This window comes from Serinus canaria, chromosome 12 (genome assembly GCF_022539315.1).
Source record: "Serinus canaria isolate serCan28SL12 chromosome 12, serCan2020, whole genome shotgun sequence".
Taxonomy (NCBI): Eukaryota; Metazoa; Chordata; class Aves; order Passeriformes; family Fringillidae; genus Serinus; species Serinus canaria.
Window position 1 is genome coordinate 10,539,087 of NC_066326.1, and position 17,081 is coordinate 10,556,167.

The window sequence follows — 17,081 nt, forward strand, 5'->3', positions numbered from 1 at the left end:
CGTATCTCCATGCACCAAGTGGCTGATACAGGCCAGAAGCTCCCAACAGGTCTGTCCCTCTCCAAAAGGCTGCCCAGCTGCCTTCATCATCTCCTGACTCTGCTCTGCCTTTGAAGATCTTCCTGGCAGCCCCATGCCCACACCTGATCCTACAGAACAGCTCCGTAGCATCTAACATGGGAGAAGGAGCATCCCTTACAGCAGTGCCTGAGCCTGGTGTTCAAACTCCCAAAGAAAAGAAATCAACAGACAATTCAGGGATGGAAAATCACTCTGTACTTGAGATACTACTGAGCAGCAGTGGGGAGGTTGTCCATCCCTCTCAGATTGTTTTCTGAGATCCTGTAATGGCAAGAGGCAGACACCTCTCAAGGTATAAGGAAAGCACCACGGCCCTCTTGTGTCATGGCACAGCTCACCTTTTAGACACCTGGTGTTTCCCTCAGATTTGGGTTCCTATGATTCACTTCCTCATCTGGTTTTGGCCCTTAGCTCCACTGATGTATGGGTGCAAGTTCACACATAAGATTAAACCACCCCCGCATGTTGGGATGGGACACTGGATCCAGACCAGCCGGGAAATGCTTGTGGAGTTTCCAGCCAGCTCTCAGGACTCAGGAAGCTAAATCCTCCTGTGGTCCAAAGGCCACCAGTACTCCACAATGCACCCAGACAGCCCATGACACTTTTCACAGTTAGTGACCATGTGGGACAGAGCTAACAGCACCTGCAGGCAGGTGCAGGCAGAGGAGGAAGAGGCACAGGACGAGACACAGGTACCAGCTCTCAATACTCAGCAGCCAGCAATTAGAACAGCAACAATACAAGACTAAAACAATAACATTTTGTTTATCTCCCAAACAGCTCATTTTAGCACTCTGCCTCCAAGTGGTAGGTAACAACAGGATGCAAGACAGGCAGCACCTTTCAGTATCCAAAACAGTGTGGGGGCTTCTGTGCTTGTAAAGTGGAGGGTTGCTGCTCTGGCCCCCCAGCCCTGGAAATGCTGTGGTTGTAGGGAGTGGTATGAGCTCTAGGTTAGACTAAAAATGGGGATTTCTCAGGGATATAGAGTGGAGGTAAGCTAAACTAGATGCTCTGGTGTCTGTGGACTGGCTTTGACCTACATCCTTTGAAGACCTGGCTCCCTGTTCCTGAAACAGCCTGCCTTATTCTAGGACTGTTTTGCTTTTACCTAAGTATTTTATTTAGCTGACACCCAAGTGTCCCAGGATATGTCTGAGACCTGCAAGCAGAACCCCACAACAAAAGACAGACTTACAAAGATACAAAAAACCCATTTCATTTAGATTAAACAAAGCTATTATTGTGGTTTAATATAGGAATTGATTATTATAAGTATGCATATTGAGCTTAACAGCTTAGATTTGTATCTGTTTCATCACTGTTAATCTTTGATAAATATGTTTTTAATAATCTCTGGGTATTTATTGAACATAAAACTGTCATATGAAATTGAGAATAAGATTGCTAAAGATACTTATTATACACTACTTCAATACAAATTCATTATTAAAAACCTTTCACTGAGGCTTACTTTTAACCACAACATAACTGATGCAGATACTGCATAGTTAATCTATAATAAATATATTTGCAATAAACTATTGATATTTAACCTGCAGTAACTGTCTTAATAAATATGATGCATGGAAATGGCTTTTGAACAAGCTGCTCTTTTTTTAGCTTTGTCAGACCATTGGAGGATGTGGGGTGAGAAGGGTGAAAGCTATGGCCTCGTGTAAGGCAGTTCACTTATCAGTACCCACAGCCTTCCCCTACCCTGGTCACTGGACTCATTTCTGTTTCAATCCCCAAATGTCCAGCCCCAGACTCTTACAGGGGTCTGTCATTTGGTCTCAGTCCTGACTCATATTAACATCTGGCCCCAGGCATCCCTACAACTCTGGTGGGCTGTGCCATACAAAGGCTGGTAATTCAGCTCCTGGTGCCCCCGGATGATGCTCTGTCTGCCCAACAGTTTTGTCAAGTGGATAAGCACCCTCAAGGGATCTGAAACACACAGAACCCATACCCCTTGGGCAGTAAAAATACAAGCTTTGTGAGAATATGGATCAACAGAGAACCTTAAGTGAGGAGATTTCAGTTTTGAACTCAGCAGAGGCCACCAAATGCCTTTGACACACGAACTAGACAGGAGTCTGACTCCAAGCCATCAGAGGCAGAGGGCTTGACCCACAGTGCTGCCGAGACCCCCTGGGATATCTCAGAGATGTGTTTGTCATTCTTTGCATCACTTAATGACTGAGGTTAGTTGCAACAAGTCAACTATAGCAGATATGCACAAAATTTCCCTCCCAGCACTAATCAAATGGGAGAGGAGCAAAATAATTCCTCCCCTGTCCTCTCCTCTGGGTCTTGCCCCATTTGTTATATGGCCACTCATAAGGCCCTTTAAGACTTCCTGGAGGCCACCCTCTGATTCTCACATTTCAGAGAGAGCCAAAGATCTCAACGTGCAACTTTTAATTGAGCTGTATCATCTGCCACAAACATGAAATTAATGGTCCTACATCATAATCATAAATTCATACATAACCCCATGCACCAGCAAATAACCCTTTGCAGTGATACTACAATGGTAAGCTGATTTGCAAGAAGTGCACGCTTCCCAGGAATCCTAATTAACCAAATTAACACCATCACTTCAAATCATGTCCCAGCAGTAGGACATTTCCGATTGGCCTCGGGCTGGAGCAAAGCAGCCAAATGAAAACCTGACAGCATCTCTGTGAGCCCAGTAGCCTAACCCTCTGCTGGGGGAAATATCTGCTGCCCATCCATGCACACAAGGAAGGGAGCAAAAGTCTCGTGAGCATTTGGAGGCACTGACCCAAAACAGACCACATCACGGTGACCCCGTGCAGTAGAGGAGCAGCTCTCAGCTCCCAGCTCTCAGGTCTCAGCTCCTCATGCACTTCCCAAATCTAACCAGCAGCATGAGGAACACCACGCCACCTTCTTCCAGGGGGTTGTGACACTGCCAAACCCCCTTAGAGAGTGCCAAATATTGCTTTGGGTGAGTCTGCAATGGGTCTGGGGTCATGGGGCAGGGCTGATAAAAATAATTGTCCCCACAAACCCCAAACCTGTTTCCCTGAACCAACTTGTTCTCACTGGTTTCCCCTTGTGACTTCCCCAAAATATTTAGTGCTCAACACCTTTTTTTCCCCCCCTTCTGGGTAGTCAGGTTTTTCTATTTCTGCTATGGGAAAAACAAGTCACTATTTTGGGAGCATGTGGGATTCAAGCCTATGACTGTCTCAGCACTCCCTGTGTGGAAGAGGAGATCCACAGCCTGTGTGCCAGAAAGAATGGCTTGTGCCTCTGTACATATTCAGCCTGGATGGCAGGGAGGCCCAGTCGGACCAGGGTCCTCAGGCTGGAGCATGGAACGGCCTCAGCTCCCCCGGCACAGGGCCAGAGATCCTATCCCTGCCCAGAAGTGATGCTCTAAAAGGATCCCATCCCTGCTCCAAAAGCTGGGCTGGGAACTTTGGACCTGGAGGAAAAGAGGGCTCCTACCAGAAGTGGGGTTCGAACCCACACGGGTATGCACCCATTGGATCTTAAGTCCAACACCTTCACCACTCAGCCATCCTGGTGGGTCTGGCCTCTCCCCTGGCCCACCAGCTTGTCCCTGAGGGCTCACACCTCACCAAGCCCTTGGGGTCCCAACCCAGGACAGTTCCCAAGCCCATTCCCTCCTCACTGCCTCCTTTAACGTCTCCAGCAACTGATGGAACATCTCATTAGGAGAGAGCAAGTCTCATGGACCATGAAGAATGGCACAGGCCCTATGTGCCACCCTAGATCCTCATGCAAGAACCACAGTCACTGGTGGTGATGCCAACAGGGACCCTGGAGCAGAAGGGATATCTCTGGGAGACCCATCCTGACCTCACTGGGTCCTCAGGGGAAGGGAGCTGCTCTGACAGCCTGGCAGCTCTCAGCCAGACACAGCACACAGTTAGAGCACCCCAGGTGCCACTCCTTACTCTTTCCTGTCTGCATAAGGTACCCTGCTAGTGCATTTAGCTGGGACAGACAGTGGTACAGGAAGGTCTTTATTTTTCATTTGGGATGAGGTGCAGCTTTGTTTCTATCATCTAGGGAGAAGAAAAAAAATCCAAAAGCCACTATTGAACCTCATGGGATTCAAACCCACAATCCCTAGGTTGCCCATGAGCAGGAAATCTTTAGCCCTTAAGCCACAGGAGCCTGATAATCTCAGTTCCTGAATTCAACCATCCTCAACCTTCTCAGGCCAGCACCTTCACTCAGGGAGGTTATCACACAGAGAAACCCTCCAGGTCCTTTCACCAGAGTATTCTGTCTGCTGGACATACTCTCAGCCAGGCTGTCCTGGTCCTGTCCTGCTTCAGGGTGAGAGTAATTTCCTCCTTTCTTCCACAGGGACAGCTAATTGCTGCACCCTGGGGTAGCTAAGCCACTTGGAGGGCTTCTGATTGGCTGATGGAAAGGTGAGAGGCACCGAAAAGGTATCTTTTCCAGCCTCAAAAGAGGGTGACACAGAGCTCATCAGTCTAGGGACAGGGTCACACTGGCCTCCTGAGATAATTCACAGGTACTAGGAAAGAGGCAGCAAATTCCAGACATCTCATGAGGGAATGCTGCATGTCCTCAGCTCAGCGGAGGACTGGGTCAACCTATTTATATGCTGACAGCAGGAGGGAAACTCACAAGAGGGGACAGAAACTTTCCCTTTTTCCCCTGTTCATTACAGCCACAGCAATCTGTCGTGCTGCTCTGTGTGTGCAGAATCACAGCACAGCATCCCTGGATGCCTCCAGCTGCAGCACCCACATTAATATCAAATGAAGTCATGCTCACAAAGGGTGTTGTGCTAGCCAGCTCCCGAGGAATCTGCTCCTAATGAGCGACTTCAAAGCATTAATGAGCTTGCAAAGCTCTCCTCTTCGTTTACAGAGCTGGATCTCACACGCTTGGCATTAAGACAGGGGTCACCCGTCAGCAGAGGAGAATGCGTGTGCATGTCAGCGAATATAATATATTTGTCATCCTCTAAGAAGCAAAGATTAATCATGCCCTCCCAAAAAGGAAGTTTTTATGCCACATCTGCTCTTCTCAGCATGGAGAGAAGGGACCTGCCTGCAAGGATGTCCATAACCCACACTGATCAGATCCCCAAAGAGCCCAGCTTTGAAGTTAACAACCCACCTTAACCCCTTGGGTGCAGGCTGGGAAATGCTACTTGAATTGGCAGCCCGAGGGATGAATAAAGTGGTGGAATTCTGCTCCAGTGAAGGTTTAATGCATGCATGGAGGGAGGGAGGGAGTGGTATGGATGTGTGAGAGAGCAGGCATGACTGATGCCTCCTGCTCCGTGGCATCCATCCAGCACAGGCAGGGAAGGGAGATGCTGGCCCAGAACAGCAGGGCTGCACAATGCATCTGCTGCTCTCTCCAGGGGCCACTCTCTCCCAGACACAACCCCTCCAAGCCTCCCTGAGCTCACCATAAATCCTTGTGTAGAAACAGCCTCCAGTGCCTGGCCAACTGCCCGTTTGCACCCATTTGAGGAGCGGAGCCGATCCATTGTGCCGAACTGGGAGACAGCCACACAGTCAGACTGTGGGAAGGGATCAGCCTGAGAACAGATCTCCTGCTGGGCACTGATTGCCCTTCCTCCAAAGCCACTGAGCCTTTTCAGCCTTTCCAGAGCCCTCTTTTTGGCTGGCATTTCTGCTGGTGCAGGGAGGGTTGGACAAGGTAGGGGACAGTGAGATATGAGCCTGTTCTTGCACCACTGCTGCCCAACCTTCAGAATGGGGACAGCTCAGCTTCCCTGGCCTGGTTCAAACTTACTATGACACATGTCCAAGGGGGCTACAGGCACAGCCTATCTGTATTTAAAAATTCAGCTGCTTCCCGGCTCTGCCCTGGCTGTGCATCATCCACAAGGTTGGTTGCAAACCACCTGCAAACCTGCACAGAGCCCTGGCTGGGTCTGGAGTCAGCCTTGCCTCTGGCAGGGTTGTAATATCAGCTGAATTACATGTACTGTCTTGGATGTCTCCTGTGCAATCCCAAGCCAGGCTGGCTGTACCTTGCTTGCAGTATCCCCACAAAATGTCAGCTGGAGGATGACACAGTGGCTGTAGGCTTTCAGAACACATGTTCTGCCAGAGAAAGACAATAATGTCCTGAAGTCAGAAAGGTGTCATCCTTTAGTTCAGAAACACATTGGCAATGTTAACTGGAAAGCTGTTTCTCCCCTCTTCTCCCTTCAAAGGAGATCTTCTTGCACTTGGTGTCTACTCAGTAGGTCTGTGTTTAATTTAAATAGCCTCTGGAGGCAACTCTGTCCCACATGCTAATACTGCAGCTGAAGAGTAGTTGATTGGTAATTAATAAAAAATCCAAAGCCTCAAAGTTAAGAGCAAAGTAGAGTAAAAAATTACACTTTGAGGGATTTCAGGCTGAAGCTGCTCCATTTTATTAATGTGGAGGCAAAAATATTCTCAATATCATTGATTTAGAAATTAGTTGGAAAAGGGGAAGGGTGGGACAGGGTTCTCATCTGTGCTCCTCATGTGCCCTTCCCCTGCTATGAAAGCAGCTCAGCACTGTGCTCTCTTTGGAGCTCTGTGACCTGAAGTTTTGGCAGCCCTACCAGGGTCATCTTAGGTTAAGCATGAGATGGCAGCTTGGCTCCACCTTGTGCCATAGGCTTGGGGGGAAACTTCATGCTGCTTATAGCTGTGTCCTTGTAGAAATTAATGGGGAAGCTCTTAGGACTTTGTCAGATTTAAAACACACTACTGATGTCCCTCGTGTCTGGAAACTACCACATTTTGAGAGTAGCTGGAGTTCATTGACAAAAGGAAGAGTTGAACAGCATTACTATTTAACTGGGCCTCAGTAGGTTTAAGAACAAATAGGCAAGCTAGAACAGAAGATCACTCTTGCTCCCTGTCTTTCCTCCCTCTTGAGAGGCAATTCAGGAAACCAAGCCAGCCTTTCTTTGTATTCAGAAGGTTTTTGCTATAGGATGGCTAGAAAATTCACGTTGTACTGCTATGGGTAAAGGCTTATACTCTGCAGAATTTGACATGATGCCCTGCTGCTGGTTGGCACAAATCAGCCCCTCAGTTGTGGAACTACAAACCTTATGGTGCTGTGCAGCTCCAGAGGAAAGGTTTTCCATGTAGCTTGCAAATACTGGTGTTTGGCCAGGAAACCAAAGACCACTTACTGCGGGCACACAGACTTGATTAAAAACCAATGGAGTTGTGCAATTATGGGAGGTTATTTATCCCAGAGGGAAAATATGTCTTCTTTCTTGAGCAAATTCTTTCAAAAAACCAACAAAACCCCCACCAAACCAAAAGCAATGCAGCACCCAGAGCTAAAGTAGTAAGTCACAGACAATAACAGATTTGCCTACTTTCTCCTTCTCAGGAATGGTGTCCCAGATGTTTACAATTTTCCACAAGGTATCGCTAGTCTAAATTATTCTCCCAGTTATTTTCCATAAAGATTTGTTGGACAACAGACAGTTTCTCAAAAACTCATCCTGAGAGTTCACAGCAGCCTGGATTTGCATCATTGTTTTGCTTTGATTCTGAGTGGGCTCATAAGGAGAGGTCAGGAATGAATGGTAATGGTTCAGCATTTCAAAGTCATCAACCACCCATATTCAATTATTCCTAAAGATGTTCTGGACAGGATGCACAAATATCTTGTTAAGACTTAACCTTTTTTCAGTGTGAATTAAATTCTGTGAAAGATACCATCATGGGCACATCTCTGCCTTCCATGTGTCTTCCAAACAGAGAAAATGAGTCACAGCTTTGCAGAAGGGAAAGCTCAATACATCAAGGATCACAGTGCTGTGGTACTGATGCCTCAGATGCTGAGTGCCCAAACCATGAAGTCATAAAAGGACCTGATGTAAAAAAGACATTTGCTGTATGTTCATCTGTTCTTGCCCAATGCAGTCAGACAGTTTTTCTACAGTAACTGCAGAGAGAGAAGCTCAGCCAGTCCTGACTTGAGGCATGAGATTCCTTCCAGCACCACTCTCCATGCCTGCATTTCAGCATGTATTGATCACCAGATGTGTGTAAACTAGGCTCTATAAGGGCATTCCAAAATCACACAATAAAAACCTATCTGTAACTTACTTTTGGCTGCCTTTACACATGACAGAGGAGTTAGCTTTGGTAAACAACAGCTCAGTGGAGAACTCCATCCCTTCTGGGACCATAACTTAGGAAATATTGCAGTAGCTCTCCTCTCAATCAACCCAGAGGGGAAAATGAGGTGACTGAGTTACTCGTGGACAAACACCAGTAGAAGAGGCTCACATTTGTCAAAAAAGTCTCCTGCAATTATTCACTTACCTTGGACAAAAGTGCTGGAATGAATGGGAAAAACCTTTTGCTCTCCACCTGCAGCATCAGCAGTGCCCACTCCAGCTTGTTAGCTCAGCAGGGAAGCGTGCAGGCGACAGATCACATCCCAGATGTCAAGGTGCATCTGCATGAATTCCTAAAATGACATGTGTTCTTTAGCCCAGAGCTTGGCTCCAGGCTAAGAGCTAAATTTGATGTTCTCTGCGGCTAAAACTTCTTCAAAAACCATTCTGGGTTAATTAGGGAAGGGAAATTTTGGCTGCAGTCTGTTCAAGAAGATTGGCTTGGGAAATGGTATGAAAGTCATGGTTTTTGCAAGAGCAAAGAGAAATAACAGACTCATTTCTAAAAGCCCTGCACCTAAGAACTTCAGAAAAGTGCAGAACTTCACTGAAATACAATAAAAGGGATTGCCTAAAAGCAGAACATCTCCTTTGGCTCCACGTACCATCTCCCAGAGGCACCACATCATTCCTGCTGCTCACAAAACAGCTTCTGCCTCCTTTTAATAGTTTTATTTTTAGGCTTCTCATATTTAATTCTCCCTTTTTCCTTATATAAGGTGCTTGGAAAGGCTGCAGTGTCAAACAATAATTACATCAGAGAAAATTTAGAATCCACAGTGTTAAAATGAGCCTACTCTTGACAAGTGGATGGATGTGGGAAGTGAGGGGATACCGTTTTGTGGAAGAGAGCACCCAGCTGGCAGTGTAACAGCATCTCTGGTGGGCTGGGGCACCCGCCCTCAGCTGTGGGCAGGCTCAGCCTGGAGCACATCAGTTCATGCCTGCAGTGGCGTGGGATGAGGTGCAGACACTTGTTCAGGCAGTGCTGGCAGTGCCTCTCCCCAGGAGCCTCGGGGCTTAAAATGCAGTTTTGCCATCCACTTACCACCCCTAGGTGGGCTAAAGTGTTTGTGCCTGAGCTGCAGCTTCACCTCAGCTAAGGATCAGGCATTCCTGGGGGCAGGATTCACCCCCATGACCACCGTTAGTCTGCTGATATTAGAACTGAAAGAAGGAAAAGATGTGTCTGCTTCACCCAGTCTGTGTTTCTGAGGGTATGGGTACCTACCTCAGGCAGCATTCCAATACCTTTGTAACTTATTCCCCACCATCTGTGCTGAAGTAACTGGACATATATCTGCTGTGCTAAATTAAATTGTTTTAAACTTAGAACTCAAACTGACACAACACTGAATCTTGGACTACGTCCAAGTATTGCCACTGCCAGGGTGTCAAAGGAGCTCACTGGTGATAATCTCCAAGCACCTGCATTGTGTTTTCCAGTAAATAATCAGATTAGAGTGAATTTGATCTTCCACCCATGAAAGCAATGTGGAAATCACTGATGACTGAGACTGAGACTCCTGTGGGTGACCAAAATCTGATGAGAAAACCAGGAAAATATTTTCCTCTCTAAAAGAGAGTATCACTTGCCTTACAGTGGATTCCAAGTAGAAATATTAAAATGCTGACAGGTATCTGCTATCTGTCATGCAATGTCTAAAATCAGGTTGTGGAGAAGAGTAGGTGTATAGAGTTAGCTCACACATAGTATACACAAGAAGTTTTCTAGGGATAACAAGTTTATGGAATATATATATTTTTCTCCATATGGGTTCCCAGCTGGACTTCTTTGCCGCCTTGGAAGAGACCAACTTGCTAAAAACATCAATAATGTCAAAATACAGGATTGTCCTAATTAGATGTGACCTTTGAAGGGAACTGCTGAAGGCTGAGCACTCACCTGCTTCTGTGAGCTGACCCCTGCCTGCTAGGGGACACCATGACCATTTCTGTTTCCATTTGCTGCCTCGTGACTCATGTTCATGCTACCAAGGTAAAGGGAAAAGAGGCTTACGAAAGAGAAGGAGGGCAAACCTGTGAAGTTCAACAGCTTCAGATCCACAGTCAGTCTTCTGGCATTTGACACCCTTAATTTTGCTTTTCCTGATCCATTTCATTCCCATCAGCTGGCTCCTGTCCTTCCCATCCTTTGCTCCTCCCATGGAACAGAGGCCTTTGAGCAAAGACATCTCCAAGAGGAGCTGGCCACCAGGAGAGCGTACAACACAAGCAAGCTATCTCAAATCACATGGCTGGTGGCCTCCTGGGAAACTGGAAAAGAAACTTCTGGAATTAAAAAGACAGAAAAAAAGTAGTTCTTCGAATTTGTGCTAATTTGCTGCAACTATGATTTTTTTTTTTTACACTGGGTTTTCAGAAGACCACAGTGAAATGAATACTACAGCCCCTCTGAACATCAAGCACTTCTCTCCAATGGCTTCTTTCAGAACTTCTGATCATAAACAACAGTCAGACAAATTCTAGCATATTTTATTCTTTATTTGCTTCCTTTTGGTTGGACTTCCTTGTGTGTTTGGGTTTTTTTTAAGTAAGATATATTCTTTCTTCTGGGATTTACAGCCTGAGTTTGTAACAATTAGGCAAAGTAAGCCATGTGAAGATTTTTTATGATCTGCTCTAAACATAAAGTTTTGGAAAGTAGACAATGAAATTATTATTATTTTGCTGAACAGCTGTGCTAAGCAGGGGAAAGACTCTAAAGACACTACTATTTGTTTATTTGGCTTTCAATAGCTATGACAAAGCAAATAACAGCTTTGGTCTTTGGTCTACAATTGACTTAATTGGCAACACCTCCAATTGTATGTCCTAAAAAGCTCCTAATTAGCAGCTAAGCACAGGATAAACTAGGTAGTGTGCGTTCATTTGTGTTCCAAGAGGACCAGCCATACAGAAGTTAACTGAAGATCCAAAGACATCTGATTTAATGTGCACACGTGCAAGGGACGTGTGGATGTGTGTGCACGTCCTGTCCTGTGTCCTCACAGCACCCAGCACGAGGGGCTGGGCTCCCTAATGCATTTTCTACTCAGCTGGGACCCAGTGTGAAAACTACAGAGTCTTTTCTGGAGGCTTTTGCAGCTTCCAGCAGTCTCTGGGTCAAGGCCTGCTGGGAAGTGTTTGCCACTGCCTTCCCTGGCTAATTTCAGAGAGTTCCCAAGGAAATTCCCTCTTTTTCATTTACTATTCAAGCCCCTCACACTGCAGGAAAATACTCAGAGTACTGGAGGAAGAAATGGTCTAGATGTGAGCACCGAAGGCATGGGGAAAGTAAACACAGGTGTGAAAACACCTGCTCTGTAAAAAGAATGTTTCTGGGAACAGTGCTAGAAATCATACACCTAGGGCAGCAATTCAGAGATCCAGAGAACACACTGAGAAACATGGGCAGCAGAGGCATGGGATGAAACAACAGTTTACATCAGAGTTAGAAAGCACAGCCAGAGTCCTTTAACATATGCTTGCAATACAGGGCTCAATCTCTTGCCTGCCTGATGATCTCCTACCATGAGTTCATGCATCTCAGTCCATCTTTAGTTTACTAAAAGCCTGTAGCACCAGTTCTTGGCAGGACAGCTGGTGATGCTGGGGAACAGCTTCACCAACACCAGAGGGGAAGATTGGTAACTCAGGAAAGCTGCAGCTGTGTTTCAGTCCTTAGCAGCATCTGGGACACTTAAGGTTGATGGATAAAAGCAGGAGGCTGAAAGACTGGGGCTCAAAAACTCAGGCAGGACTGCTGGATGCAGAAACAGAAGACAAGACAGTGGCAGAGCATTTTCCTGAAATGCAGCATTAGTCCTCCTGTGGAGATGGATGAGGGAGAAGTTTTGGAGCAGCTGTCCATGCTGCCTTCTTTCTGCTTTCTTTTTCTAAAGCACTAATGTGGACTGGAGGGTCTGGTCACTTCCTCCTGTCTGCCTCTTGAGGCAAAATTTTTGCAAATCCTGTACAACTACATCGAGCTGGATGTGAGAAGCAGGGAGATGGTGACACACTGCCCAAGCCTCACACAAGTGCCCAGCCCAGCACTGCTGTGATGGGAGCACAGCAGTCTTGTACCCACACTCATGGAGAAAGACAGGACATGATCCACCGGGGGGAAATGCTCTGTTAGGTGCTGGTATCTCCCTCCAGCTCTCTTGCCTGGCAGGTGAAACACAACTGGTGCCATAAGGCCAGCAAGTGTTGAACAAAAGCCCTTCTTTCAGCACTCTCTGCTCTGCTGTTTGCATGGCTCCATGAGGCAGATTGCTATCTCTTATTAACTAAATAAACAAGCAGCAAAAGTTGAGCAAAACGGAAACACACACACAGCTTGTCTGCAAATAGAGACAAACGCCTCCAGCGCATGGCTGCACCCAGCTGTCTGGCTGGTACCTGCTTAAACAGCTCTAATTTCCCATTAAGGTCAATGCAATCAGAGCCTCTCCTCCCAGCTGGAAAACCTGGCTAATGAAACACTCAGGCGTGTGTGGAGTCCACTTCAGTGCATCAGCAGAGCACTTTGAGGAGCTGAGGTGGGTGCTCTGGCCCGTCTCCCACGAGGGTGAGTGTCCAGCCCAGACTGCAGGAGAACGGCTGGGCAGGGGCTGCTCTGCAATCACCTGCTGAAATGAGGGGGCACTTCCAGCTTTCAGCCAGGGCATTCTGCAGCCTGAATAATCCCACACTGGAGAAAGAGTGCAGAGAGCAGGGCCCTGCCCAGGTCTGTGCTCCTTTCTCCTGGATACTCCAACTGGCTCCACTTCTAGCAAATGGTACTTATCCAGCTTATGCACGCCTTCCCTCTATCATTCACACAGTAACCGGAAAACATACATGGGCTGAGTAAACTGTCTTTATATATAATCTGAAGGGTTTGACTTTGGAGCTCCATTTTTTATTCTTCAGTTTCTTTTAGCTTCTCCTTTCCAAACACTGGAGCTCCTGGCCAAGTTTTGATGAAGTCTGTGAGGGTGACAAACAGCTAGACAATGACCACTTGTATGTAGGGAGCTATTTGACCTATCTACATTCTCCATGTTGCTTAAGATGAAATTAAAAAAAAAAAAAAATTAAAACACCCATAATCTTTCATGCCTTCAAAGTAACTGTTCTGAGGATAATTTAAAGTGTTGAGACATTGATTCACTAAACATTGTTGGCCTGCTTATATGTGGGCAGGCAAAGTCACCCATTATTGGTGATTTATTAGCTGTAGCTGTCTCTTTGATCTTCTCCAACATCATGCACTCAATATCCTGCTCCCATGAGGCAGCAGGGACAGCAGCCCTTTCAAGACTTTCACAATATTGTGACTTACATTTCCTGTCCATGGAATCACCTCCACTTAAGACACTGCTTTTTACTGGATTCAGGGGAATCTTCCAGAGCCCTACAATATATGCAAAACCAGAAGTTACTCTTGGATTGAGAAATTATTATACCAGCACCTCTAAATTGCTTTTAGCGGCTTTCTGTGCCGCCTCAGGCTCAGAAGTGCTTCGTTTGCTGACAAAAATCATAGACTCGTACACATTGGAGATGGAAAAGCCCTGCTAGCTTCAGCTAGGCCATTTCTCCTACCAGGGAGGGAATATTCCCAGCAATCTGCTTTCCCCGCTACTTTGTCTTGTCTATTTTTAAACATCCCATGTAGCAAAAATACATTTAGATTGTCAGGATTTCAGAGCCAAGTTAGCTGTGGAAGTACCAGCTGTAGCCTAACCTGCTTTGTCTAGTGGCAGCAGCTAAATTGCTCTCTGCTGCCTTTGAAGTCAATGGTAAAAGTCTTATTGGCTTCTGTGGGAGCATTCTCAGGCCTTTGGAACGGATGATTGGAGCAAATAGCTATGGAGCACTGATAACCATTCTTACACTATCACTTTCCAGGCCATAACTGCATTTTAATAGGCAAGAAATTGTCTCAGCAGCAGTCAGGGTGCAATAACAGCAAAGCCATGTGGAGCACACAACACACTGGGTCTGCACTGAAGTGATTCCTGCCATGACCACACAAAGTCACATCCACGGGCCCAAACAGGTCTGGTGAAACGTGTGATCCATGGGGAGCAGTCAGAGCAGCCCCTTTTGTACCTCCTTGATTCTAAAATCTACCAGAGGTCAGTTCTCTTCCTAGATAGCTCCAATGTGTTTTCCTTTTTCCCTTTTGCTGTTTCATTTAACATCATGAAAAGGTCACATTAGTGTCCCCCTTTACCCATCTATCATGCCTTGACTAGAATACAGCACAGCTATGGCACTGCCCCGTTGTTTTAACCAAAGAATACAAGAAAAGGCCAGTTGTTGAATCACAGAAGTTAAGATATTACCACATAAAACTCGGATCACCTTCTCCAGGATAAAACTGCCAACAGCTACCCCACGAGATGGAGCACTCAGCAGTGGCAGTGACACAGCCCCAGTGCAGCTCAGCCCTTTTGCTTTCTCTTTTAATTTCAGTAACAATGACAGGTAGTGAGAGCCAGGGTTGGATTTAATTTAACCGTTGTTGTGCTCTACTGGGACAACTTCCTCTGCCTCCACATTTCCTGTCTGGAAGTTTTCCCAAAAGGATGGATTAACCAATATATGACCTGTATGGGAAATGCACTTTATTGAAGCTATTTTTCTAGGGTGGAGCTGAACAGCTGTTTAACAGGACATAGCTGCACTGCATGAGAGACGGTAAAAACACAAAATAAAAAAGCTGTATTCAGGTATAACCAGGATGTAAGGAGGCAGAGATAATTATATTGTGCTGTAATTTTTGCCTGTATGCAGAGGGTACTGTCCTTGTGTGACAAAGCATGGGGTACCACTGCATAACAGTCAGCACAAAGGAAAGGACTTTCTTGTGCCATAAATACAGACTGATTAATACCATCATGGCAGGCCCCAGCATCCTGGCAAGGACAACTCACATGCTAAAGCTCTGTAGGCATAGACATCTATCCAAAAACAGCTTTTTTTTCACGTGGTGGAAGCAGCAAGTGACATGGACTGTGGGGACAGCTGTGATGGAGACCAAGCACAGTTCAGTCCTCTCGTTTATATAAGGCTACACCAATCAATAGGAGCCATAAGTGTCTCAGAAACAGTCCCACACTAACTTCATGGCAATCCCTATCTGTAGGCACCCCAGGTCAGACTCAGCTCTTTGCCTGTACACAGGGAGCTGTTGGCTGCTGTGAGCTGCCACTGCCATCCATGGAGCACTGTCCCACTGGTGATGGCTCCTGTACCAGGCCATGAAGGGCCATCTCTGGGTGGCAGCACGAGGCTGCACAGCCCAGGCAGCCTCAGCAAGGGAGATGGAAGCATCCAGAATCCCTTCCAGAAGCTTCAATAAAGTCCCTGCTTCCCTTCCTCCCCACCATTGCAGGTTAGCAGTGCAATTCAGTTATTGCAAATTTACATCAGGGCTGGAGACATGAGAAACTGAGCAGAGGCTTTAAAAGCCACTTTTTTTTTTTTTTTTTATAAAGCCTGCCATAAACTACCAGCCAGATTTACCATGGGTTTCCTGTGTGTGCACATGAGTTATATGCACAGTAAGTGTCCCATCATCATGAATTCTGCCCGTGTTCCTCTTTAACAGCCCTGATCATAGGGAATTCATTTGGTCTCCATATAGCTGTCACCTGTATTACCAGAGTGATTTCATTCTAATTTAGCATTACTTAATGGTGAAGATAAAGTTAAGTGTTAGCCATGTGGGTCTTTTCTTGGCTTCTGTCTCTCTGACACAGCAAGAGTGTGACTGCAGGGTGTTTTATGGCCAATAATTCAGAAGAGCAGGGAAAAGAAGGTGCAGCAAATATCAACTGCTTGTCAATCATCCACAGTCTTTCAGCTCAAATGGTTATACCTGGACCTCTGACCTTTTCTTCTGCCATCCCCAATCCCCATGTTTGTTTGGAGTTCTTTAGATACTGCAACCACCAAAATATATTTTTTAGAGGTTCAGGCTTAGGAAACCTGCAGTGGTTGCCCACAGAGAGAGGAAACTGTGGTATAGAAAGCCATACCTAGTGGCTGCAGTATAGCAGCCAAATTACAATCAGCCCTACAAGCCAACTGAACAGATGAAAATGCTGTAGGGAAATGGAGGGGGTTTATAACATCAGCTAGACAGCAACAAGTGATTTGTCTCCCAAGCCCCTCTGCACCCCCTTTTTTCCTCTGGCTCAGAAAGGTAATCATTCTGTATATATCACAGGCTTGTTTAAACTGGAGATGAAAAGCTACAAAAGTGCAACTTAATTGAACTCTGCATTGTGTTATTGCAAATGCTGCCGACCTCACTTGCAGTCCATTATCAGAGGGTTCTGCTGAATGCTTTAATTAAAGACAATAAGGCTAATAAAAAGGCATCATTTTCTTGTCTTCAGCACTGCTGGAGAGTTGGGGCTGATGAGATTATTTCCTGTTAATGCTCTTCTGTTGTTGTTTTTAAATCTTTTTCTCCCCATGGTTTGCAAATACTGTCTGAGCTTGAGTTGTACTAGAATCATTACGAACAAGAAAAAAACAGCTTTGCCTCTAAAATGCTCACTAATATTTGACAAGCAGAGCTCCTCTTCCTGATGATTTCCAGTGCCTTACCCAAAGTATCGCTGCCTTTTGCTGTCAGATGCAGTCCCAGAGAAGGACAAAGCTTCCCCACACAGGCCCAGGTGCACATATGGACCAGAAGGATGCGCTCTGCCCGCGGCACCCATTTGCAGGGAGGACAGAGTGATGACAGTGCCACTTGCCAGAGGGCAGGTCTAGCCCACAGTGA

At 46.2% G+C, this 17,081-nt stretch overlaps 1 non-coding gene across 1 annotated transcript; it reads right to left on the reverse strand.

Moving 5' to 3' along the window:
• Positions 1-3,564: 3,564 nt before the first annotated feature.
• On the reverse strand, positions 3,565-3,647 carry TRNAL-UAA (transfer RNA leucine (anticodon UAA)). The gene has a single exon. It is a non-coding gene; the product is annotated as a tRNA-Leu (tRNA).
• Between the last annotated feature and the right edge of the window lie 13,434 nt (positions 3,648-17,081).